Raw genomic sequence first — 26236 nt, 5'->3', positions numbered from 1 at the left:
TGCCCCAATGAAGTTCAGTTGCAGACAGGACAATGATACCCAAAGAAACCCATTCACATTTCAAAGACTTTCATTTTCACACGAGTTTGCGTTGCTTGGGCTATGTCTGAAAGTACAGCACAGCACTTGGATTTTTCTCTTTGTGCCAAACAATGGCTCACAATATTTCAGCACTTCACTCAGTGCACACACATATCTTTGGCTGAAACACAAATGTTCAGTGAATATATGGGACAACACACTACAGTGGAAAATCCTGAGGGCAAGGAGTACTGAGAGAAGGTAATAATTTATCAGGACAGTTTGGAAAGTTTAAAATATCTGCTTAGCAAAGTGTCTGTTTTTCTTTAAAAAAGAAAACAACAAAAATGAAAACCAACCAACCAAAACCACAAACAAAAACCCAAAAGAAAACAAAAAACACACACAAAACCCCCAAAAGAAACAACAAATAAAACCCCAAACATCTTCTAGCAATGGAAGCAGGTGCTTTTCTCTTGGTTTCTTGGAATTTTATTGGCAGTCTCTTATTACCAGCATGCCAGTATCCCAAGTCAGGACAGCTGCTATTTGGAACTTGTAACTGAGTAGAGAATCGGACTTCCATGCAGGTGAGAAGCAAGAGGGTTTGTAACCAGAGTCCCATAAGACTCATCAAAAATTCAGCCACAAAAGTAAGCAAATCTGTGAAAGGGGACATGATCAGATTGCAGCTATATTATCATAACACTAAAAAATTACAACTGACTACATTATTTACTGTTCTTTCCAAATCTGATAACATGCTAACACTACCTTGTACTTAACAAGGTACTCCCAAGAGCATTCACGACTGCTGACATTGCACCATTCAATCTCTGCCTAGTGAAATTATGCTGGAAAGGCCATAACCTACTGAGCCAGGTTGCTTCTGGTCTCCCTGGGCTCTAAGTCTACCAGAAACAGTGTGATCTGGAAAGCAGTCACTGAGCAGCTGCCAACTCTTTCTGTTGTGTTACAAAGGACAATAAATATTGTTACATGGCCTGAGATTTATCCTCATTATGTCTCTTAGGTGCCATTTTATGCTACAGGGAAAAACACTTGTTGAAAAAAAGGATGGAAAAAGAAGATGAAATAAAATACCTCATCTGTGGATTTTAATCGGACTTTACTCCCTCTGCAGGGTTTGCATGCTTGGGGTTTTTTAAACATAAGCAGCCAAGTGTTCTGCAGATTCATCTGTGGGGCAAAGAGAGACCTCACTGGTCATCACCTCTGAAAAGCTAAGAAGCTAGGTCCTGTCCTACAGGTTTAATTCTTTAGGCTTATTAGCAAAGACAAGTGTCAATAAATCTCTTCATTGTTGTCATCTACATCTTTATCTTAAGTCAATAATACTTTTAATCTTAACCTTTTTTCCTATTCTCCTGAAGTGGTAAGTAATAATTACATAACTAGTACAAATCAGAGGCAAACATAAGACCGAAACTGATGTCTAAAACTTGCAAAATGTGATATTTTTATATCGTCTAATTAAATATATAGTATACCCCAGGCACTCTTATTATTATTATTATTCACCAGCAGCCAGCTCAGCAAATATTCACTGAATTCACACCTTAAAAAAAAAAAAAAAGATAGAAGAGAGACGCAGACAGATGGAATACATCAGTAAGTGAGGAAAACAGCTATCTAACCTTGAGTCAAACTTTTTTTTTTACAGGGAAAAAAAAAAGGATTTCTTACTTTCTGAAACAGTTTACAACATGCTAGCAATTATTAGAAACCTTCCTGTGCAATAAGCATTTATAAACATTTTCTTCACCTCTGAAAATCTGCAAGAAACCTGTGGTAGAGAAATGGCAAGGATGGAGAACGATAAACAATATTTGAAGAAGGGCATGGCAGTTTTATGTGCTCTCCTAATGAAAACATGTTACAGAATTGAGTAGCAAACACCTGAAGTTGCATATATGCTCCAAGAAATATCACAAAATCCAGATAGCAACATCTGAAGAAAATGGAACTTGCTTACTGAAGTCAACAATACTTTACCATTGACATCACCAGGAAGATTGGGGCCAATAAATTACCATGGATGCTCCTGAGGGAAGCAGTCCTAGCACTTGGCTGTAGTGGTCTCAATGAGCACTCTAAAAGAAGACCTTATTCTTCCAAATAACGTGCCCTAAAAATTTCAAAACAGTGTTTCATAGGGAAGGAAAAAACCTCTAAGTTTTTAAAATACCTATCTTCAAAGGACAAAAATAAGAGTCCCCTTTATAATAGAAAAAAACGTACATTTTAACAGAAAAATACTGAAGTCACATTCACTGGTTTAAGTATTTTGCCATCCTGCTGAAACATCTCTCAATGTTGCTCTGAATTTGCGTATACTGTATGACTTTAAATTAGCATACGATCACTCACCAAAGACGTCAAGTGCATTATCAAGACAAGCCAAGTATGAAATACTATGGAGGGAAAGATATTTCAAAAGAAGACATAACTGACCTAGTTTCACAGCCCGGTGTTCCATATTATCAGGATTTCACTAACGATTGCATTTGTTTCATCTTGTCAGAATGACTTGCAGCTTATGAAGCTCATTGATCTACTGGTGAGAATTAATTGTAGAACCCAGTGACTTCTGTCAAAGTAATATACTTCGTTAAAACCTTTCTGTTGTATATCTTTGTTGGTGTCTCCAAAATTAAAATTCAAAGTTAGCAAAAGCAGAACTCCCTAGGAATCTCAAAACATCAACTAAATGCAACAAATCTCTCTCATTTTGTATTCCACTCTAAACCCAAGGTCAGTTAACAAAATATATTCTGTGAATAAAAGCATAATTATTGGTGTAATTTGCAGTGCAAATGAAAGAAAATCATTACTGCCTAATTAACAGTACATATGTCAAGAAATCAGTAAGAAAAATACTTAGAAATAAAATAATATTTTTTAATTATAGAAGCTTTTTATCTTCCGCTCTGAACAGAAACCTCAAGCCCTGTTTGTTGCCTAATTTCTTTTATAAATCATTCACTCCAAATTGTGGACATTTTCCATAGCAGGCATTTAAATCTCAAGAAGGATTAGTGCATTAAAGAAGAGGAACTTCATTAATCATTCTCTATTCCTTGAAGCCAATTTTTGACTATGGCTTCTCGATAAAGAAAACATATTTTTTTTACTTCCAAGTTTTGCATGAGAGCTTTCAATAAAAACTCCTCTAGGATGCCTGACAGACTTCTAGATTTTTATTTTTTTAAGTAGTACTTTTTTACAGAACACTTAAAAATTGAGATATTCCATGAGCATGAAGCTCTTGATGAAGGCAGAACTACACTCAGCTGTCAACAAACCACACATTCATTGAGGGGGCCAACTTCCCAAATTAAGGCAATTCCAATCAATGGCTTTTTCAAAACAAAAATAACAATAAACACAGCTGTAAAATTATGAAACAAAAAGGATTACAGAATGTGTCCTGTAGGCTCTCAGGCAGAGAAATATGGTCTGCCAATAATTTTGTAGCAAAGATAGTATACTCAGGGTAAAACAAATTTTGAACCTATCCCAGAAGTGAGAAAATTCAAAGAGTTTTCAAGTAAAGAAATATAATTATGCAGCTGATTTGAAAAGTTTTTTTAAATAGTATTTTTAGCAATTGTTTTAAGTATCAGAGAAGTTGCTTATATGTAGAGACATATGACTTTAAAATGAAGTCTAGACAAAGATCTAGACTAAGCTGATTTAATAAAAGCCACAACTTAGAAAAAGATATCACAATGATTAAATTACAGTAGAATTGTATCAGCAAACAGGTGTTATTGAAGATAGTTTATCCCCATTAGTGTACAAGTCAGTAAAGGCCTGCTGTCCTAGCTCACATCTTAAGGACTCCACCAACACTGAGCACCATGGTGACCTCAAACACTATTTCCATTCCCCCAAGTAGGTAAATGTTTAGGTTTCCTTTTTTTTTTTTTAAGGTTCCCCAAAATCAACAATATCAAAAGCTTATAGGCAGAGTGAAGAAAACAGAAACAATAGAAAGCACAATACAACAGTTCTGTAAGAAAACAAAGCTTGTTAAAAACCCCCACCCTCACCATAACAGATGTGACATGCCATAAAGCAAGGGGAGAGCACAGACTGAGGGACAGCAGATTGCAAACTGGTCTGAAGAGGCAATATTCCCTGGGTGAAACCACAGGGTGGCTGTGGATTGTTAAAGCCTTGTCTAGAGATATTGAACTCTTCAGAGGACAGACACAGCATTAGGAATAATTAACTGCATTAACATTCACTACACTACCAAGCATTGTTCGTCCCCTAGTAGAATGAACTTTGGGTTTTGCCTTGATTAGCCGCCACAATCAAGGAAAACATGTCTGAAATTTGCAGACAATTTTCATGCTTGAGGAGAGAGCACTGTCTTATTCTGCAGCACAAGTGCTGTATTATCCTTCACTTCTACAGAAGAAGATGTCAGTATGAGACACACTATATGTGACAATTTAAATGCATGCCCTAGGGCTTAAATCAGCACAGTGCCAAAGTCTAGAGATACTTGCAATCACAGACTGACTGACCTCAACTGCAAGCCGCAGAAAATAGACTACATTTCCCAAATTCTGAGCTGGACAAGGCCTCTTTATAAAAGGTCCTGGGAAGAAGCTCATTTCTCTTTTTAAATTGTGTTGTCTGTCAACAACTACTCTCAAGTCTGAAAGTAAACAGAAAATTTCCCCTTTTAATAAAAATTATGGGTTTTAACAGTTTTTTAATTGGCTCCATTCAAACAAGGTATAATATGTGATAATGCACATTACGGTTTCTGAGTCGAGCAAGCACAAGAAGGGAATTCAAGCTTCTCCAAGAGACTTGGAGGAGCAGTGATGGATAGAGATGTGTATTTTTCTACAAAAATTGGAACTGCAATTACAGCATTGGAGTGGAGCAGGATGAAGCTCCCTGAGAAGTAGCAGCCCACCCCAGTGACTGCTGCTCACCCCTGCTGCAGTGCAGTCCCACTTTTCATGCCAGCTGTTTGCTTGGACTGCAGACTGCTTCTCTACCAGCATTGCTATTGCAGTTAGGTATGCAGTCTGGAGCAGCACCACGATGTCTCCCAACACAGAAACAGCACTATACTGATAAAAAAAAATGGCCTTAAAGTGTCATCACAGCTTATTCTCCTCACATGAGCTCCTTAAGAGTGGGATCACTACACAAACACACAGTGTTATTAAGGGGTTACAAGCCTCTTCACACACTTACAGCTATGTAGTTACTGCAATATGCTCCAGCTATTCTTGCTGAAGAACCAGGTGGTGTCTTTCCAAAGCAAAGCTTTCTGAACCCAGCCATCCATCTCACACTCTCATATGGCTGCAATCAAACACTGCTCATTTTGCTTTGCGTTTAAAAGGAGCTCAGATAAAGTCTTTACTGTGTTCTCTTCACGTTTGCACTTGCCTGGACCTCAAAGAGCAGATCCGTACCTCCCATGTTATTTCTGTCAGAGGCGTCACATCACTTCCAACGTGCCAGTGAATGTGTTGATATCTGAATTCCATGGCTATTCCCACTGTGGGCTCTCCCTTTGCTGCCATTTAACATGTAGTTCCAGTGCCTGTTAAGGAATATGGTCTGGGGCCAGCAGAAGAAAACTTCTCACCATTAATCTGCTATTGTCAGCTCTTCATGTATGAAATAAGCACAACATAGGGAACTACTCTGGAGACGAGCTCTTTGCCTTAGAAGCAACAAACAGCTCTGGATATAAAATATATAAACATGCACAAATTTGTGCACATTTTTCAACACAGATGAAATCCATTTAGAACTAACCATCAACCATGGGCTGGGGGGTGGTCTGTAGATCAGAACTCATGGAGCCATCTTGGCAGCATTCTGCTTTCACTAACCCTCAAAACTGGTTCTCACACATGTGCCCATCTCACCAAGCATTGTAGGGACTGTATGAAATTCTGCATTCTGCAGGTTCCTCCCAAAAAACTTCCTCAATGGACCACATTTTCTGTGGCTTTACAGGTATGTGAACTGTTGGGGGCTGTCCTACACATAGTGATGCCACGAAGCCAAAGTCCTCAGCACCTTCCAGAAGAGAGGCATTACTATTCCATCATTTGATGGCAGTGCTGACAGACTTGGCCAGTTCCACAGGCAGGCATACCAGCTACTCCGAGACAAACAGGCTGCCTGCACTGCATTCCTCCTGTTCTCGCCAGCCTCTGTCTATCATCTGTTTTCCATTTCAGCCCTCTACCTCCCATTCTTTTAACGTATCTGGAGGGTTGAAAAGTATCTGCTGGCTTCCTAGTCTCTGCTGCTGGAAGCAGAGTCATTTTTGTTACTTGTTCCAGGGAGCAGGCCAGAAACCGACAGCCAAGGACAGCATCAAGCCAAGAGGTGGAGTTTTAAGGGGTTCATGAGTTGTTTTTTAACTTCTTGTAATCTCTGCCTTCTGCCTTGAGATTTTCCAAGCATACCCAGAGCCACTAGGCCTGGCCATGACACGAGCTCAAGGTTAGGCCACACAGTCATGATCACAGGCTGCTGTGAATCACTGAGCTGGGAATGACTCCCTCCTTCCTGCACTCACTGCTGCCCTGATTCAGTTAAAGAAATTAATTTATTTTAATTAAAATAATGCAAATTCCTACATGATGGTCTCAATTTAATCTAAGATGTTTACTTAGATTTAAGTTTACTTCGACTCACTCCACTAGCGCTTAACCAATTAAATCAAAAATAAGCCATTTTTGTGCTAAAATCAGTGCTTAGGTTTAACTAAGCCAGAGCTGTTTTGTCTTTCCAGAAGTGTGGAATAACAAAGAGCATATGGAGGCATGCAGAGAGTATTAGCTCGGACTGTGAAACACAACATTAATCTGCCACCCCCCCGACCCAGTGCTGCATTGCCAATATGTCAAACATTTTCACTCTGCTTAGCTCAAGCACATTTTTTGCACTGTGTTCTTTGTCAATACCATTGAGATAGTTCTCTGCCAGTAAAAGTCACAACATTTTCCTCCCCCAACATTGCTCCCTCCACACTTTTCTCCTTGGCACCAGCCATTAAGGAAAATTTAAACAAAAAATATCGACAAGATTTCGTTCTTTTTAAGCACATGCAAAAAGCAACTCCATCTGCTTTTTCCCTTCTTTGAGAGGGAATGTAGTGCCTGCAGACTTGTAATTCCAACTTCATCTTCAAGCCACACCTGAAAAACTGAAAACTTGCTTTTATGTGGGTTTAAGAGAACAACTTCAGAGCTTAAGAACAGTTTAACTGAATTTCGGCAGTCTTCCATGTGAACAATTTTGTCAAGAGCTTTGGGACCCTTCAGCAGAGGAAATGCTCTGCAAATGGACAACATTTATCATTAGCACAACACACACACAAACACAAAACTGACAGAAAATATCTCTTATCTCTAAGGCAGGGCAATATCCACTTCTGAAGCACAGCTTGTCCCAGTTGCTCCTCAACCCACTTTACTGCCTCCTGCCACAGTAAAAGAGGTAGCCTGGGCAGGAGGGGTGAGTTGAAACTTCATGATTTGGCTGGAAAGTACTTCTTTTAATATCAGTGAGCACAAGAGGCACAAGAAATAGGAACCAGCATCGTTTGATACCTTTTCAGTGTGAGTAATGCCAACAATGCCCTGGAGGGATCGCGCCTGGATCCCTGCATATGAAAAACACCTCAGCAAGCTATGGGGTGAAGAGGCAAGAACTTCTGGGCAGCCTATAAATATTAGACATTTTAAATGGCAAATAAAGGAAGGGAAGTATGAAAATATGATCAGTTATTTGGGAAGAGGGTTTTTAATGAGTCTTTTGAGAATTTGATGTTTTGGAGAAAGGAGAGGGAACATGTCGAACCCTATTTAGAAGCGCAATGAAAATCCTCATTCTCTATGCCTCTTCCATATGTAATCCTGTGTTATTCCTGAAACATTTTCCCAGAAATACTTGTGTTTATTCCTCTTCTAGACTCCGTTCTATGACACATGTCTGCAAAGTTGTGCTAACTTCAGTGGGACATTACCAACTTGGGGGAGACGTGCTATTGGAATTTGCTGTGGCACAAAGGTTCTCATGAATTATTTGCTCTACTGATAGTCTATATAGTAATTTCTAAACCCATCATTCTGATCCACAAAGAATTTACAATTACAAAGACATTAATTTCTTTAGACCTTTAACACTCTGCTTTTTAGAGGGACAGTTCCTTGAACTCTCTCGATACTTCCTGTTCTCAGTCTTAAAATACATGGTATCAGTAAGTTCAAATAGGAGGGAATAAAGTAATGAGGGAAAAGCTGTAAGAAATATTTCCCCATTCATGCCCCCCCCGCCAAGTTTTCATTTTGGCACTCTTAACTGAAACATCTCATTTCTCTCAGGAAGTTTTTTGCCTTTTTGTACCGCTTTCCCCAAATGGAAAGCATCTCACAGCAGCTCAAGTGCTTTGCCTTGCATGCTGCCCTAGAGCTTCTGGCCTTGGAATAACTTTCAACTAGCTATGATTTATCTGGCTGGTCAGAGGTTACTGTACACAGAAATGCAATTCCTTCCTCATACTTGCTCTAGCCTTCTTTGGCAACTCCAGGTGTCATCAACAATCTGCTGTATGCCATTTTGTGACCTTTCCTCCAGTACTTTATTCAACTGAGAGCCCTTTTGCTGAGCTACACTGCCTAGAAAGAACTAGAGCCCTTTTCTCTGTATATATTTAATTAAACTGCTGATTTATGTGCTAAAGAATTGAAAATTAATTTATAATAGTTCTGTCCTTGCAATGCTGCCAGTGCCTTGCTTCATCTTGACATTTGAAAAAAATGTCTTCTTATTCCTGACTGCATTTGGGTCTGGGTTGATGCTCCTCTCCGGAAATTAGTGTTTAGAATTACCTGGCTACTCCATGGTTTCCCACTTTTGAGCTACATTAAATACCATTAAGGTTTTACATTGAGCTTTCTGAGTTGTGTGTTTTGATGACCCTCTTAAGCCTGGCCACTGACAATCTCAAAACCTCCTTAATTCCAGAAAAATAAATGAATTTTCCCATGCTTCTGACATGTTTTAAACAGAAAGCAGGAAAATTGCATCAAAAAAGCCCTTGCTTTCTTTGCAAATCTGTTGCTATACTGCTTTATCTCTTTTTCTGTTTTTAGATCAGCCCCACAATGATCCACACTGACCCAGATCAGATTATTGCTGACATCCACTTCTTGCTAGTTAAACCTGGGGGAAAGTCTGCACCACAGCTTAGTCTAGTCTAGTGGCAGAGAAAATACATGTAATTTTCTTTCTTTTTAGTTACTTTTTTAGAATATTGGCAGTGACTAGGACAAATTATCATCCTTTACTTCATCTTATTAGGTAATGGCAATGCTACTCTTTCTGCTATAAATTTTTGAAAATACTTCCATCAGCAGCCCACAGTTTTAATTTAACAGCAATAGATAAAACCAAATGGACAGAAGAGACAAAGTAGCTTTAATGAAATCATTTTAATTACTAAAGTCTTGAGGATTTTCAGATTATAGAAAATAAAGTTTTACCCACAAACACTACTACTGGACTAACTATAACCTAGACCTGTGCTCCTGGAGAGAATGGGAGTTTTAGTTATCTTCAATGTAAACACAAACACCGTAAAGCCAAGAATGTAGCAGTGGTCTATGATCAGAAGTGCAATTCAGAGTAAGGAAAGGCACATCCTGTAAAGGAAGAAGATATACCTTCCATTTTTCTTACTAGGTGCTCTAAGATGCTCCAAAGCCTGATTTATGGTGCTCAAAATTTACAGCACTTGAAAATCCCGTGTACCCAGGTACTCATGAATTATTTGCTCTACTGATAGTCTATATAGTAATTTCTAAACCCATCATTCTGATCCACAAAGAATTTACAATTACAAAGACATTAATTTCTTTAGACCTTTAACACTCTGCTTTTTAGAGGGACAGTTCCTTGAACTCTCTCGATACTTCCTGTTCTCAGTCTTAAAATACATGGTATCAGTAAGTTCAAATAGGAGGGAATAAAGTAATGAGGGAAAAGCTGTAAGAAATATTTCCCCATTCATGCCCCCCCCGCCAAGTTTTCATTTTGGCACTCTTAACTGAAACATCTCATTTCTCTCAGGAAGTTTTTTGCCTTTTTGTACCGCTTTCCCCAAATGGAAAGCATCTCACAGCAGCTCAAGTGCTTTGCCTTGCATGCTGCCCTAGAGCTTCTGGCCTTGGAATAACTTCCAACTAGCTATGATTTATCTGGCTGGTCAGAGGTTACTGTACACAGAAATGCAATTCCTTCCTCATACTTGCTCTAGCCTACTTTGGCAACTCCAGGTGTCATCAACAATCTGCTGTATGCCATTTTGTGACCTTTCCTCCAGTACTTTATTCAACTGAGAGCCCTTTTGCTGAGCTACACTGCCTAGAAAGAACTAGAGCCCTTTTCTCTGTATATATTTAATTAAACTGCTGATTTATGTGCTAAAGAATTGAAAATTAATTTATAATAGTTCTGTCCTTGCAATGCTGCCAGTGCCTTGCTTCATCTTGACATTTGAAAAAAATGTCTTCTTATTCCTGACTGCATTTGGGTCTGGGTTGATGCTCCTCTCCGGAAATTAGTGTTTAGAATTACCTGGCTACTCCATGGTTTCCCACTTTTGAGCTACATTAAATACCATTAAGGTTTTACATTGAGCTTTCTGAGTTGTGTGTTTTGATGACCCTCTTAAGCCTGGCCACTGACAATCTCAAAACCTCCTTAATTCCAGAAAAATAAATGAATTTTCCCATGCTTCTGACATGTTTTAAACAGAAAGCAGGAAAATTGCATCAAAAAAGCCCTTGCTTTCTTTGCAAATCTGTTGCTATACTGCTTTATCTCTTTTTCTGTTTTTAGATCAGCCCCACAATGATCCACACTGACCCAGATCAGATTATTGCTGACATCCACTTCTTGGCTAGTTAAACCTGGGGGAAAGTCTGCACCACAGCTGAGTCTAGTCTAGTGGCAGAGAAAATACATGTAATTTTCTTTCTTTTTAGTTACTTTTTTAGAATATTGGCAGTGACTGGGACAAATTATCATCCTTTACTTCATCTTATTAGGTAATGGCAATGCTACTCTTTCTGCTATAAATTTTTGAAAATACTTCCATCAGCAGCCCACAGTTTTAATTTAACAGCAATAGATAAAACCAAATGGACAGAAGAGACAAAGTAGCTTTAATGAAATCATTTTAATTACTAAAGTCTTGAGGATTTTCAGATTATAGAAAATAAAGTTTTACCCACAAACACTACTACTGGACTAACTATAACCTAGACCTGTGCTCCTGGAGAGAATGGGAGTTTTAGTTATCTTCAATGTAAACACAAACACCGTAAAGCCAAGAATGTAGCAGTGGTCTATGATCAGAAGTGCAATTCAGAGTAAGGAAAGGCACATCCTGTAAAGGAAGAAGATATACCTTCCATTTTTCTTACTAGGTGCTCTAAGATGCTCCAAAGCCTGATTTATGGTGCTCAAAATTTACAGCACTTGAAAATCCTGTGTACCCAGGTACCTTATTTTCTTAATCTGAGTCTTTTTTTGCCCCTATTTGAAATAAAACTGATTATAATCTGCAGCAAATCCACAATGCCAACATTCATCAAATTAGGACACTAGGTATACTGCTAGCTCGTTTTTAAAATGTTTCCAGCTTGGGCTGCCTGGGGTTTTCACCAAAGCAGATACACAATTACAGCTTTATAAGGCTAATTTTTAAGCACCAAGGATTGAAAATATTGGTCTAACAAAAAGTCAAGAATAATAACCCCTGTCAGTTGGAGCTGGCTGATTAAGAATGAAGGTGGCACTAAGAAGTCAGCCTGTGATCACATTAAAGAACATGATCCTGTTATAGGAGCACATGACAAGAGAAATAGAAAGCAGGTTGAGCATTGCTAAACCATTGAAGGAACAAGACAATTCTAATGCTGAATAATTCTTTTTGGTATTTAAATTTAAGCAATTAATTTTTAGGCATGTTTTAATATGACATGTAATTTACAAAATATCTCCCAAGACAAGTTTTCTCAGTCTCCCTAGGAAAACAACAGAGATAACCCACATAGTTTTGGGCACAACTTTGCAGTGGGTCAAAAGATCAAGCAGGAAGATGAACAAATGAAATGTTATAAAATTGATTGACTTCATAAGGCCAAACATTTACATTAACTGCTTTGCCAGAAGTTATATCAATAAGTATATCGAGCAATACCTTCAGCAACAAATCTACTCTGAAATGTGTATGAACAACTCTCTACACACCAACTCCCACAGGTGAACCACTGGTATCCAGCACTCACATCACCTAGTCACACTTCTGTGATTATTGAGGGCCATTGCTACTGCAATACCTTTCAGTAGATTAGCTGCAGAACCATGCTAAACTGGTTGGTACCTTCATTACTGACTCTCACAGAGACACTGGCCCTGTTTGTGTCCCTCTTTTTTCTCTCTGTTGGCTTTGGTTGTTAGCTTGAACACTCGCAGCTCAGACCGCCTGAGGAAGCTGAGGCAGTTCCACGCAACACAGGATCCAAAGCTTTTGCTGTGTTCACTGATAATAACTTTAGATTAACATTAAACACATGATACATTGGCTCACATTACATTACTTCTACTGTAGCATGTCACATTATGTCAGCCAAGGTCAACATTCAGTGTGACATGATACGATCTAACACGGTGCAGGGTTATTGCCTCCTGAGTTAGGAATCTCAGGCTAAGGATCAGAAATAGAACAAGCAGATGCACATAACAGATCACTTTATAATACTCCTGGGAAAAAAGAATCATTTGATGCATTGCAAATTCTGCCAGTATCCTCCCTCTTGGATTCATCTGAACCTCCAAACTACCATGATATGTCTTTTTCTCTTCTTTTTTCTTTTTTTTAAAAGTAAGACATGAGGCTTCTCGAGTCAATCAGACTGACACTTGGACCTCACCACAGGGAGAATTTCAAATAATTCAGTGAACTTCATAAGCTCTGATCACTCTGCTAATACTTTCTGCTCTTGTAGACTTCAGTGACCTCCCTTTCATGAATAATGTGAGTGGTAGTGCTGCAAGTCCCAGAGGATCCCGATTCCACTGAGCAACGTGGGGTTTTGGCCCGCAGGGTGACAAGCCGTAGGAAGGAAATGTTCAGCTGTATCCAAAAAGGGTAAACTTTTAAAAGAACTGCTAAGTCTTCTGGAGTTTTAACTTGTTTTCACACACTGTGGAGCTTCCAAGTCACAATCTCTGCTCCCTCCTCTATTACACCCACAAAACTGCATCTGTACTTCAAAGACCGAGAGATACCAAAGTTAAACTCAGCCATATGAGTCAAAGGGCTGGTAAGATTCAATTCTGCGACATGGCAACAACCTCCCTGATTTTATTCCTGCACCCATTACAAGCACAATATGTGCAGTGTAGGAATGGTAATTTTCAGCTTTACACATGCAAAAGTCTTGCAAGAGACTAAAGACAGGAAATTCTCACGTTAGGGTAAACCGTTAGTTTTCAATTAGACATAATAAACTTGCAAAAACTACAATAGAGTTATCAATGGCCACTGAGATAATTTCATATCTGGCAAAACAAAAAAGCAGAGCTTCAAGAGCCCATCCTGTCTCTGATATAACACAAGGATGTATCATTTTTAGAACAAAGGCTAAGCTAATCACAGCTGACTTCACATTTCTCTGTTTTTTGTTCACCTTTGTAAACACAAAGGTAATGTTTTTCTTTTTAGTATTCTGTGACAACAGAAAACACAAGCATTATTTTATTAACCTTTAAATGCAATTTGGTTGCTCTTTCCATTTCAGCTCTGGAGCTTTGATGTCTGAGTGACATTGGATATACCTTAGGGGCTTAAAAAAAAAGTTCAATAGTTTTCATAGCCTCAGCATAAAATACAGAATAAGAGAAAATAAATAAATAAGTAGATACACACATATTTCCCTCTTTTATGACTTTGAAACGCTGCAGCTGTCATTGGGTTCCTCGCTCTTTCCTCAGGCTAGAGATCATCTGATCAGATAGGAATAAGCAGAGTCCTTAGATTGGATACAGAGAAGCTGATATTTTTACCTAGTCAGCCATCTCAGTTAAAAAAAAAAAAAATTTTAAAAAATAGACAACTCCTCAGATATATCCAGGGAACAGCTCCCCAAACTCATCACCACTTACCTGCACCAGTTGAGTCCCATTTCTGTGTAGTCTCTAGAATCCAGGAAAAAAAAAAATTTGAACCTCAATCTTCAAAATTTTTGTACCAAGATTTAAAAATCTCGAACCTTCAACTATCACCATGGAATCTTGAACCACATTTTTCCAAGACTGAGTCAATTTGGATAAAAAATTGATCCAAGATCAATGAAAACATTAATTCAGGCCAGAAAAATTAATCCTTGGAGTAAAACATAAGGCACTGTTCGTTATTTTGAGACACCTTCAGCACCACAGTTCCAAACCTTCAAAACAACCTACTAGTACAGAAAACAAACAGTAGGTTTAGAGCCCTATTGATAGCAGGCTTTTCTAGCACTGTAGGAAATAAGCTGGATTCTTGACCCTTTCAATATCTAAGTCCCTAATAGAAATATCAAAAAAAAAAAAACCAAAAATTTTCAATTTAGAAGTGGGATTGACCATGCAATAGTCAAAAGGAGACACTGGTTTCTACTAATATAAGTTTTGCTGAATTCTGTGACCTGGGCCTTGATAGATACCATGATCTCTGCCACGCTAACCCTAAGCCTCAGCATAACTCCTCATATGGGTGACAGATCCACTGCTTTCACAAAAGACAATATCAGCCATACCAATACTTTCCCTTCCAGTACATCACCTCCTTCTAAAAAAGCTCTCTCTGAAGGGCTCTTTACACAGTCCAGTAAAGATAAAAATGTCTCCATTTTTTCTCAACTAACAGTCTTATGAGGAATTGCCCAATGTTTTCAACAAGCTTAGTATGGCTTATTATTGTTGTGAATTAAGGCTTGATGAGAACTGTGAAGATGCATCTTCGGTCTTAGAGTGTCTTGGAGGTCTGTTTTATTGCCTGTATTTCTGATATTCAAAACAGAGCTTACATTTAGAACATACTATTGCATGCAGCTCTACAGAAAAAAAGTAAATAAAAACCTGATCATGCCCTGACAATGGTGACTCAGTTCATTTTCACAAATAGCACAAGCTCCTGAAATGGGAACAGAAGAGCAGCATAAGCCAAGATGGCAGGTGTCACTACTGAAGTGACAAATCATCTCTACTTGACATTAAAACAAGGTTGCATCACATGAAACTGAACTCTGATTCAGAAACAAGCAGGTGAGCTTGTACCATATTACCTGATTGCACTGACCCTCTTTTTGTATGCATTGTACTGAAATAAAAATAAAAATCACACCCTTATCAAAACAAATGGAGCCAAGTTACATATTGCTTGTACTACTCTGTCATTTGTCAGTGAGCAAAGGCAGAAAGCAAAGCAGCAGGATGATGTAGTGACTATAACTAATGTTGCTAAATATCACAACATTTTTAGCAAGTCTGGCTTCTCTCCTCAGTAAACAAGAGACAATCACTAAGCTTGGTGACAATGAAGAAAAATCTGCTTCTTCTTGTGGAGGTGGGTGTATTTCACTGGCAGAATTATGGAAGATCCCGTATCAGTGAGATATTCTGATTGAAGCTAAAGGCAATCCTGTCCTGAAAGCTGATAAATTCCCAAGCATATATCCAGGCAAAAGTTAACATAAAGGACAGTTCAATTTCTTGCAAGGGATTATAGAGAAGAAACGGACATTTATATTTCAATCCCACAATAATATTCACAGCAAGTCTTTGCTCTCCTGAAAATAAACCTGACAAACACTTCCCCCCCCCCAAGGCTTCCACCAGACTTAAGCAGGCTGTGATTTTTAAAGATTCTGAACCTCTAGAATAATTTTTGTAAAAACCTGGACTAAAAATTACTATTCAGGAAAATCACAGAGCTACAAGAACTCAGATTAAAACAAAAATGGGAGAAGATCCAGTAAAGGAAAACTGTAAAAAAGAGGTAAAAGAGCCAAAACCACTGACCATCCAGCAGGGAGAAAGCAGAGTGGTCCTATTACTTGCACTGTTAATTAGGCAGGGCAGTTGTAAGTACAGGAACATTACTGTTAAGTTCCTACCTGAACAACTTAGCATGCTTAAAATATTCAAAATCCATTTCAATTTGAATTAGGAGCATTTTTTAACCTACAGTAGGTTTCAAGACGGAATGAGTAACTATGGTACACTCCACCTGTAAATAGAATTTTTTGGCTCTTATACCACATACCCTAAATCTCTGTATTTTCTCATCTGTCAATCTTCATTATAAAAATTCCCATTCAAGCTGAATAACTGTCTTCTAAGACCTCATCTGCTCATGGCATTGATTCCCCAATTGAAGCCAGGCCTCTGCTGGAGATGTCATCTGCACACCCAGCTGCAATGTCATATGCAAGGGATTACAACTTTAGGTAAGGGACTGGAAGATGATATAAATGCAGTTAAGGAACTGAAAATTTCCTTCCATGTAAATGCCCCAAGCACATCGACAGTAAGCATAGAGAAACACAGATCATAGAAGCTAGTATATGCAGAAGGATTTTAAAATAGATTTGGGGGTTCAAAACTGCCATGGAAATGAGCAACCTCTAAATAAAATGCTTGGTATAACATACCTCACTGCTGGCAAAATTTAAATTTGGTTTTTTAGGCTACAGGGAGAGAGAATGCAAGAAAAAAGAGATTGTGCATCATTCAGATGGAGATACTTTGATGTCAGCTTGGATGAGGTTATTGACAAATACATAAAGATATTTCAGTCTTGAGAAAGTTGTGGTCCTGTGTTGTCTTTCCAGTCGAAAGTTGTACAAAGAAATTTTTATATTGGTTTGACTGATATTTGGTATAATGATCTTCAAAGCAGTAAACCCACTCTTAATCAAGTCTGCCTAAGTAAAGGATGTGTTGTCAGAGGATGCTGCAAGGCAGCAACAACCTCTGGGTTATTCCACCTAACAAGGACCATCCCACAGCAGGGCTGAGCCTTGGAGCGTTGCAGTGCTCTGATCCGCCGGGAGAACCATCCTGCTGGCCTTGAAGCGGAAAAGCTGAAGCAGTGCTGTGAACAAGCCTTAGCTTGGTGAAGGGGGGAGAGATGGGGGATTCCAAGGATTGGATTAGCTTTTACTGGAATCCTTTCATATCACCAGGATAGATGTATAAGCAGAAAAACAGAAATAGGGTAAACTCTGCCAAAAATCATCATGCCCTAGTAGCAATCTGCACAGTAAACTTGACATTCCTGCTTCATCGTATGTTTTCCAATTCCAGGATCATTAAATAGTAATTGTTCTGCTCTGCTTCCTGTTTTGAAAAAGGCTGCTTTTTGCTCTGCCTTTGTAACATCTTAAGTCATTTAAGTTTTAATACTCTCACAATGAATGGCTGTGAGAAGGAACCTTGCTGAACTGTATAAATTTTTTTCAGGGCTTGAAGATGCCATTATTTATATTAGTTCATAATTATTGTAAGCAGTCACTTCCAGATGCCTTAAAATGCCCCCATGAAAAAGGGAAGTACTAAAAGGAAAATTTTCAAAGGATTTAAAGCTTCTATTGTGGTTGTTGGATACAGAAAGCTACCACATTTAAGTGGCTAAAGAAAAAGCAGAGAACTCTTTCAAGAATGTGACCATGAATGACTTGTTCTCATGAATGTCTGTGTCAGAACTGAGAACAAGCCATGCATCCACAGCAGTGAAAGTACTACCTTTAAAATTCAGCTTACAGCTCATGAAAGGCAGAGAACAGCAATAACAATTCACAGCATTCCAGTATTTTACCTTCACAGGGTACAGGTTCCTTTTCCAAGTTCAAAAATGTCAAGCAAGGGCATGCATATTCAGATAAGGGAAACACTTTAGTTCACAAAAAAACAAAATATGAAAAGAAGGAAAAGGAAAGATAGGAGATTGTAAGAAAATGACACAATAGAATTAAAACTGAGCAAGCAAGATATAATTCTGATAAGACAGGGAGGCAAAAGAAAGCACAAGTAAGTATCCTGATGAGGAAAGCATCTTTGTCAGCCACTTCACTACTCAAATATTCTCTGCATCACATGTTTTGCACGTCCTGGTGCTATAAAGCAGGGTCCCTGATCTGTGGTACTCTTTCCTACTGAACTCCACTGTGGAAATAAAGGTGTGTGCTTCTGCTGCACTTGAAAAAAACAAGGCTTTTGATAAACGCAGTGCAGCAAAAAAATCAAAGAATCAGGCACAGAAACAGGAGGCCAATGACTGCATTATGCCCTCAATACCCTGTGGGTTGCTTAGCCAGTGTTTCAGAAACACCACCAGAGCAGAAGCCAGGAAACTAAGACATTCTTCACTGTCATCACACGCAGGAAGTTTATAACCACCTTGCAGCATTCATAACTGCGCTGCTTTGTAGCTGTTTTCTCCAAGCAATATTGAGCAATGAGCACACGTCAGCATGCCTCACCTCCAGCCAGGGAGTGACCGTCAGTCCACCCAGAGCAAGCTGTATGCCTACTGACACTTTTATTGCTGACTTTGGAGGGGTTTTGAGCTCCTACTCACAAGCTCAACAAAGTCAAGCTGGACTTGCTGCCAAGAGGGCTGTTTCACCAGTGTCAGTGGTGACATCTGATTGCTGGACTAATGTCCCACATTTGACAGAAAGCTGCCTGCTGATCTGCTGCTCACTCCAACCCTCTGCTTCTGATCGAAGATTTAGCTGCATTCCAACCTGCAAGTTTTTATTTAAAAGGCAGAAATTCCTAAAGCCCTCTTTGGTGTGCTTCCTCAGAGCCTCTGGTTTCTCAGTGGTGGGTCTATAGCAAGAGGGGTTCACAAACTGCAGAGGGAAGTATAAAATCTGCTATCACAACTGCCCTGCCCTCAGCAGTGGGGTTGAAATCTGTAAAAGAGTGCCCAGGAGTAGGACCTAAGGCTGAACAGTCTGGAATAAGATGTACTTAAAAGAGCTTATACAGCAAAGGAAAGTGTATGTTCAGATCACTCCAGGTATTGCTTCAAATCTCATAGAAATTAACTGCAGTGCCTGTGCAGAACCTCTCTGAACATCCATAAACCCCTCAGGAGCTTCCAGAACAGGGTAATTACCTCAAAATTTGGAAATCCTGTCTTTCAGCATGAAGGTCACTGACATTGTGCCACCCTATTTTCTGCGGAGCATGTTTAAGAGCCTTTAGTAAGACAAAAAAGCTGGGTCATATATTCTCACGTCAGCATGTTCACACTCACAGAGACAAGGGACACTTGCTAAAAGCCTGCTCAGTGAGAACCTCTCTGCCAAAACGATATTCCCCCAGAGGCTGGGCATGTCACACCTGGACTTTCTGCAGCTGCCCTACAACCCTTTGGTCAGTCCATCCTTCCCTTAGCTCCTAGTACAGCATTCAGCTGGCTACCAGTGTGCCATGAGGACAAGATGCGAGCAGGAATCTCCTGACCAAACCTAGTTAACAACCTTGTACCTCTAGAGTTTGGCATTCAGCAATTCTTGGGTTTTGGGCATCCTTCTCCAGCTTCCAACAGGAGCAGGACTGCAGGGACCCCCATGAGGGAAGGGTGGGGCTGCCCCGGCTGGGCACAGCCAGTGCCAGCCTGTCCCCCACCTTGGGGGTCCAGCCAAGTCCCCAGAGTTGCTGGTGCAGCCTCTGGAATGTGTGCAAGAGCAGGCAGAGCCCCCCAGGCAGTGGGTGTGAGGAACATTCCTGCCCACTCTAGGGCCAAGGGGAAACAGGGCAGGAGATGCTCCAGGCACTGGAGCAGGGATTCCCCTGTGCTCCTGAGGAGCAGGGGGACCCTGAGAGACTGCAGCCCATCGGGGTTAGTTTCTCACCAACCAACTCTGTTTTAATTGGCAATGGATGAAATTAATTTTCCCCAAGTCAAGCATGTTCTGCCTGTGAGGGTAACTGGAAGTTACCTCCCTGGGTTTATCTCACCACAGTAAGATTTTATCTTATTACTGAGGAGGTAAGTGGGGGTGTGGGGGACATGTTACCCACCACACCATGTTTAGTAGTTCCCAGGGAGAGAGTTAATATATTGCTGAGAGCAAAATATAAACTGTCATTATTCTCACTCAGAAATAAAATTAATTCTAAGCTTTTAATCCTGGAAACCCCAGTTTTGTCAGTGGTGTTACAGCAAACAGGACCTCTCTACTTCTGTACAGTTCTTGCTACATGTAAAATATCCAGAAGAATGAAAGCAAGATTAACTAAAAAATCGTGAAAAGATACAAATGCAAGAAAATCCCCTTGCTTTGATATTAAGGCTCCTAAAATGAAGTCAATGCCTCTTATTCTAATTGCTAATTGCCAATAGTGTGCTTTTTCACTAGTATGTCTAGGTGTTTAAAATATGGTTTCTGTCCTGGTCTAATGACAGAAGACTGTCCTAGTAAGCAATTTCACTCAGAGTGACTTGGACACTGCACATTCATTTGCTACTACAAGTCAAAGTTAACCACTAGAGACAAGCCAGCAGAAGACACCTTCTAAAGGAATAGCAAAACTGTGCAGAAACTTTTTTGTTCAGAAGACTCTGTCTTAATAAGTGTTCAGACAAGCAAGACTTCCATACCTCCCCCACCTCCTTTGGGTCATGCATCCCACTGGGGGTGAGAGGAGGCAATGAGGCCCCTCACCTTCCAGGGGAGAAAAGTGGAAGAGGAAGGACTGGGGGCTGCAGAACAGCCCTGAAGGGAAGCTGAGGTGCAAGGTGACTGGAACTGCTACACAGAGGAGCAGTTCTTGGTGTGGTAAAACTGCTTCTCACCACTCTTTCCATCCCCTCCCCACACAGGCAGGAAGGGCTGCACAAACCAAAACAGCCGACCATCACCTCCCCATCCCCGGGCAGACTTGACAGGCAGTCCACCCAGAGCAAGCTGTATGCCTACTGACACTTTTATTGCTAGGGGGTTTTGAGCTCCTACTCACAAGCTCAACAAAGTCAAGCTGGACTTGCTGCCAAGAGGGCTGTTTCACCAGTGTCAGTGGTGACATCTGATTGCTGGACTAATGTCCCACATTTGACAGAAAGCTGCCTGCTGATCTGCTGCTCACTCCAACCCTCTGCTTCTGATCGAAGATTTAGCTGCATTCCAACCTGCAAGTTTTTATTTAAAAGGCAGAAATTCCTAAAGCCCTCTTTGGTGTGCTTCCTCAGAGCCTCTGGTTTCTCAGTGGTGGGTCTATAGCAAGAGGGGTTCACAAACTGCAGAGGGAAGTATAAAATCTGCTATCACAACTGCCCTGCCCTCAGCAGTGGGGTTGAAATCTGTAAAAGAGTGCCCAGGAGTAGGACCTAAGGCTGAACAGTCTGGAATAAGATGTACTTAAAAGAGCTTATACAGCAAAGGAAAGTGTATGTTCAGATCACTCCAGGTATTGCTTCAAATCTCATAGAAATTAACTGCAGTGCCTGTGCAGAACCTCTCTGAACATCCATAAACCCCTCAGGAGCTTCCAGAACAGGGTAATTACCTCAAAATTTGGAAATCCTGTCTTTCAGCATGAAGGTCACTGACATTGTGCCACCCTATTTTCTGCGGAGCATGTTTAAGAGCCTTTAGTAAGACAAAAAAGCTGGGTCATATATTCTCACATCAGCATGTTCACACTCACAGAGACAAGGGACACTTGCTAAAAGCCTGCTCAGTGAGAACCTCTCTGCCAAAACGATATTCCCCCAGAGGCTGGGCATGTCACACCTGGACTTTCTGCAGCTGCCCTACAACCCTTTGGTCAGTCCATCCTTCCCTTAGCTCCTAGTACAGCATTCAGCTGGCTACCAGTGTGCCATGAGGACAAGATGCGAGCAGGAATCTCCTGACCAAACCTAGTTAACAACCTTGTACCTCTAGAGTTTGGCATTCAGCAATTCTTGGGTTTTGGGCATCCTTCTCCAGCTTCCAACAGGAGCAGGACTGCAGGGACCCCCATGAGGGAAGGGTGGGGCTGCCCCGGCTGGGCACAGCCAGTGCCAGCCTGTCCCCCACCTTGGGGGTCCAGCCAAGTCCCCAGAGTTGCTGGTGCAGCCTCTGGAATGTGTGCAAGAGCAGGCAGAGCCCCCCAGGCAGTGGGTGTGAGGAACATTCCTGCCCACTCTAGGGCCAAGGGGAAACAGGGCAGGAGATGCTCCAGGCACTGGAGCAGGGATTCCCCTGTGCTCCTGAGGAGCAGGGGGACCCTGAGAGACTGCAGCCCATCGGGGTTAGTTTCTCACCAACCAACTCTGTTTTAATTGGCAATGGATGAAATTAATTTTCCCCAAGTCAAGCATGTTCTGCCTGTGAGGGTAACTGGAAGTTACCTCCCTGGGTTTATCTCACCACAGTAAGATTTTATCTTATTACTGAGGAGGTAAGTGGGGGTGTGGGGGACATGTTACCCACCACACCATGTTTAGTAGTTCCCAGGGAGAGAGTTAATATATTGCTGAGAGCAAAATATAAACTGTCATTATTCTCACTCAGAAATAAAATTAATTCTAAGCTTTTAATCCTGGAAACCCCAGTTTTGTCAGTGGTGTTACAGCAAACAGGACCTCTCTACTTCTGTACAGTTCTTGCTACATGTAAAATATCCAGAAGAATGAAAGCAAGATTAACTAAAAAATCGTGAAAAGATACAAATGCAAGAAAATCCCCTTGCTTTGATATTAAGGCTCCTAAAATGAAGTCAATGCCTCTTATTCTAATTGCTAATTGCCAATAGTGTGCTTTTTCACTAGTATGTCTAGGTGTTTAAAATATGGTTTCTGTCCTGGTCTAATGACAGAAGACTGTCCTAGTAAGCAATTTCACTCAGAGTGACTTGGACACTGCACATTCATTTGCTACTACAAGTCAAAGTTAACCACTAGAGACAAGCCAGCAGAAGACACCTTCTAAAGGAATAGCAAAACTGTGCAGAAACTTTTTTGTTCAGAAGACTCTGTCTTAATAAGTGTTCAGACAAGCAAGACTTCCATACCTCCCCCACCTCCTTTGGGTCATGCATCCCACTGGGGGTGAGAGGAGGCAATGAGGCCCCTCACCTTCCAGGGGAGAAAAGTGGAAGAGGAAGGACTGGGGGCTGCAGAACAGCCCTGAAGGGAAGCTGAGGTGCAAGGTGACTGGAACTGCTACACAGAGGAGCAGTTCTTGGTGTGGTAAAACTGCTTCTCACCACTCTTTCCATCCCCTCCCCACACAGGCAGGAAGGGCTGCACAAACCAAAACAGCCGACCATCACCTCCCCATCCCCGGGCAGACTTGACAGGCAGCTACAGGCTGATGAATTAGGCAGTGGCCTGTTCTTCCAAGGCCCAGAGCTGGCTCTGGGGATGGCCTCTTGGAAAGCAAGTACAGACACCTGAGTATGAGCAATTAAAATGATGCAATACATGACACATATCCGTCAGAAATAACCTAGCAATTGGGTTGCTGGCACACCATGCTGCAGATAAGGCAGTGCTGATAATACTTGAACTTCTATGTCTCTCACTGAGATGTTTGCCACAATGCTATTTATTCTTTGCTCTTAAATCTGTATGCTCACTTAGCTTTACCAACTGATTGCAGGATAAGACTCTGATTTCCCAAATCCTGAAATAATGCTGCCAGTGTTTGAAGATGCATTTTGCCAGGGTTTTTTCCCATTGATCTTGGAAGTTATGCAATAATATTGAAAACTGAGCCTCCACAGCAAGGTATACCAGAGAAACAAGAGCAACTTGGATAGTCCCCTTCACAAGTTGTTTCAACAACTTACCTTGCACACAAAGAATATTCACATATTTAAACATCACTATGTTCTGACAGAAGGAAAGAAGTTTGGTGGAAGGCTCACCCCATGTTGGTTGTGCAGTGAGGTTCTGATGGAGACAAGAGGTTGAGCAAGTGCAGCACCTGGCTGAGCAGGACAGACAGGTGCTGCTGCAGGTACAGCCACGCTGTGTGACGTGGGGTAAGCAGCTCTTCCTCTGCCAGGCGTGTCTGCACAGCACAAGGTGGGGTCAAGCAGAGAAACATGACTCAGTCTCTACACAACTCATTCACAGCTATCTTAGATCCTAAAAACAACAGCCATGTTAACATGGTCCTCCTGCCTGGGCATGGCTAACCAGTCTTCCCAAATATTGCACAAGGTAGCTGTTCCTCTATTCCACAAAACCCAGTCATATATGAACAGATCGTCTCACTCCCTTACTGTGCCTTGTCAGTTTAGGTCTGAAGCACCTTCAGAGAAGGTCCAGTGTACTGGTTAAGTGTGCCACATCCCAGTCTCAGGACTGTCAGGTGCAAGAGGCTGCATAAGGATCTCTCAGTCTAGTAACAGGATCTAGAAATTAAAAAAAATGTTGAAAATCATGCAATTGTAAAAAAACATTAAACCTCAGATCTACACATGAATGGACAATTATGTATCAAACAAGCAGGCAGCTGTACATGTTCCTATGTGCCATATAACAAGTGCTTGATTTCTGCTACAGCAATCCCTGTAAAAATAGATATCAGTTCCCTGAGGTCATATTTACTAGCGTTCCCTTCAACTAAAACACCCACAACAGTTATTTTTGGAAACAAGTTATCTGTATGTGTTCCACATGCTGAAATCTTGGCAATACCTCCCAGTCAAACACAGCTACAGGTCTTACCCAGAAAAATCTTCCTTATGCACATAAGGCTTACTCATGTTCAGCAGTCACACGGATTGGAACAACATATGTACATGAGTTAGGATTTGCAAGAAAGGATCTTGAATGGTGATGGAGCAGTCTCAACATTCATAGCTATGAAAAGGTATTTATGGTTAGGTTTAGACTATTAATACAATAGATTTGAAATAGAAGCATATATTTTAATTATCAAAGAGCTTTTGGATAGGATATAGTAATAATAGAAGTTCTGTGCTTTGACATATCTTGCTGTCAGGGTGGTTTTTTTGCTTTTTCTTTGCCTAGGTCAACCGACTACATACCATGCCTTGAGCAAGAAGTAGCCATTGAACTGATCACTCCTTAAATTTCAATTCCTAGTCACACTTAATAACTGTCTATCCCCAAATCCCTGCAAGGGACAGGAGAGTATCACAATGATACAGAGCTCCCATCAATTTCTATGACACTGACTTGGGTACTGCTGGCATTAGAAACACTCCACTTTCAGATTGTGAGCCTACAAGCCCAGAGAGCAGTTTAGGGAATAGAAGAACTATTAAGAAAAAACTAGGGAACTGGGACTCTGCTTCTTGTTCAAGTAGTTTTTGTTCGGATTTTTTTATGTTTTAGTTTTTTTGGTTTTTTGTTTTTTTTTTTTTCAATTTGACCTCAAACACAACTATCCAATATTTTTAAAGGTATAGATAACAAGAAACTGAGAAAGAAGCATCACTGCTAGATGCACTCTACACTTATGCTTCAAGTGTTTCCTCAAATTCTGTAGATCTTAGTCAATCTAGTCCCATGCATGCACAACTGAGCTTTGGCTTTTCCAAAAGGAAGCAAATCTAACACTGCACAGCTCAGTATTTTATCAAAACTGCTTATTGGAAAAACTGAGTTGTCCTCCCATGTTCCTGAGCAGTGGACTATTTAGTCAGGAGAAAGTGATGACTTTCAATAGAATTTTCTCCCTACCAGTTTATAATGAAAACACTTGTTAATTATGAAAAAAAATATCTATCATTTAAAGTAGAAACTACTCCTCTAAAATCATAACTGTGACTTTGCTACAAAAAGGAACAGCGAGTCAAGTGTGTCCAGAGAGCCCTGGACTATCTTCAAACAAGTTTGTTGGCAGCTTAAAGGCTGTTGAACATTATGATTTTAATACAGCTGCATTACCTTGTTCACATTAATAAACACATGTGTGGGAAGGTTCAACTCTCTGCATGGCAAAGTAGTTCTACCTCTTTGGTTTCCAATGGGACATTGTTTTAGGCTTAGCTCTGAAAGGAGATCAAAGTTGGTGAAAGCCTCTGAGTGGGTGTTCAGTGCTGCTGCTGGGCTGTGCTTCCAAATGCTGTTGCAGAGAAAAAGCATCTTGCAAAGAATTGA

At 40.5% G+C, this 26236-nt stretch overlaps 1 long non-coding RNA gene across 3 annotated transcripts in view; it reads right to left on the bottom strand.

The window, feature by feature from the left end:
* Window positions 1–24095, bottom strand: part of LOC127059978 (uncharacterized) — a 78653-nt gene extending 54558 nt beyond the window's left edge. For all 3 annotated transcript variants that reach the window (XR_007778403.1, XR_007778404.1, XR_007778405.1), the window contains exon 1: window positions 23950–24095. This is a non-coding gene — a long non-coding RNA (uncharacterized LOC127059978). The remainder of the gene's footprint in view (window positions 1–23949) is intronic.
* Window positions 24096–26236: the final 2141 nt, after the last annotated feature.

This window comes from Serinus canaria, chromosome 10, assembly GCF_022539315.1.
Source record: "Serinus canaria isolate serCan28SL12 chromosome 10, serCan2020, whole genome shotgun sequence".
NCBI classification, from domain to species: Eukaryota; Metazoa; Chordata; class Aves; order Passeriformes; family Fringillidae; genus Serinus; species Serinus canaria.
This window is presented reverse-complemented; position numbering and strand designations above follow the sequence as displayed.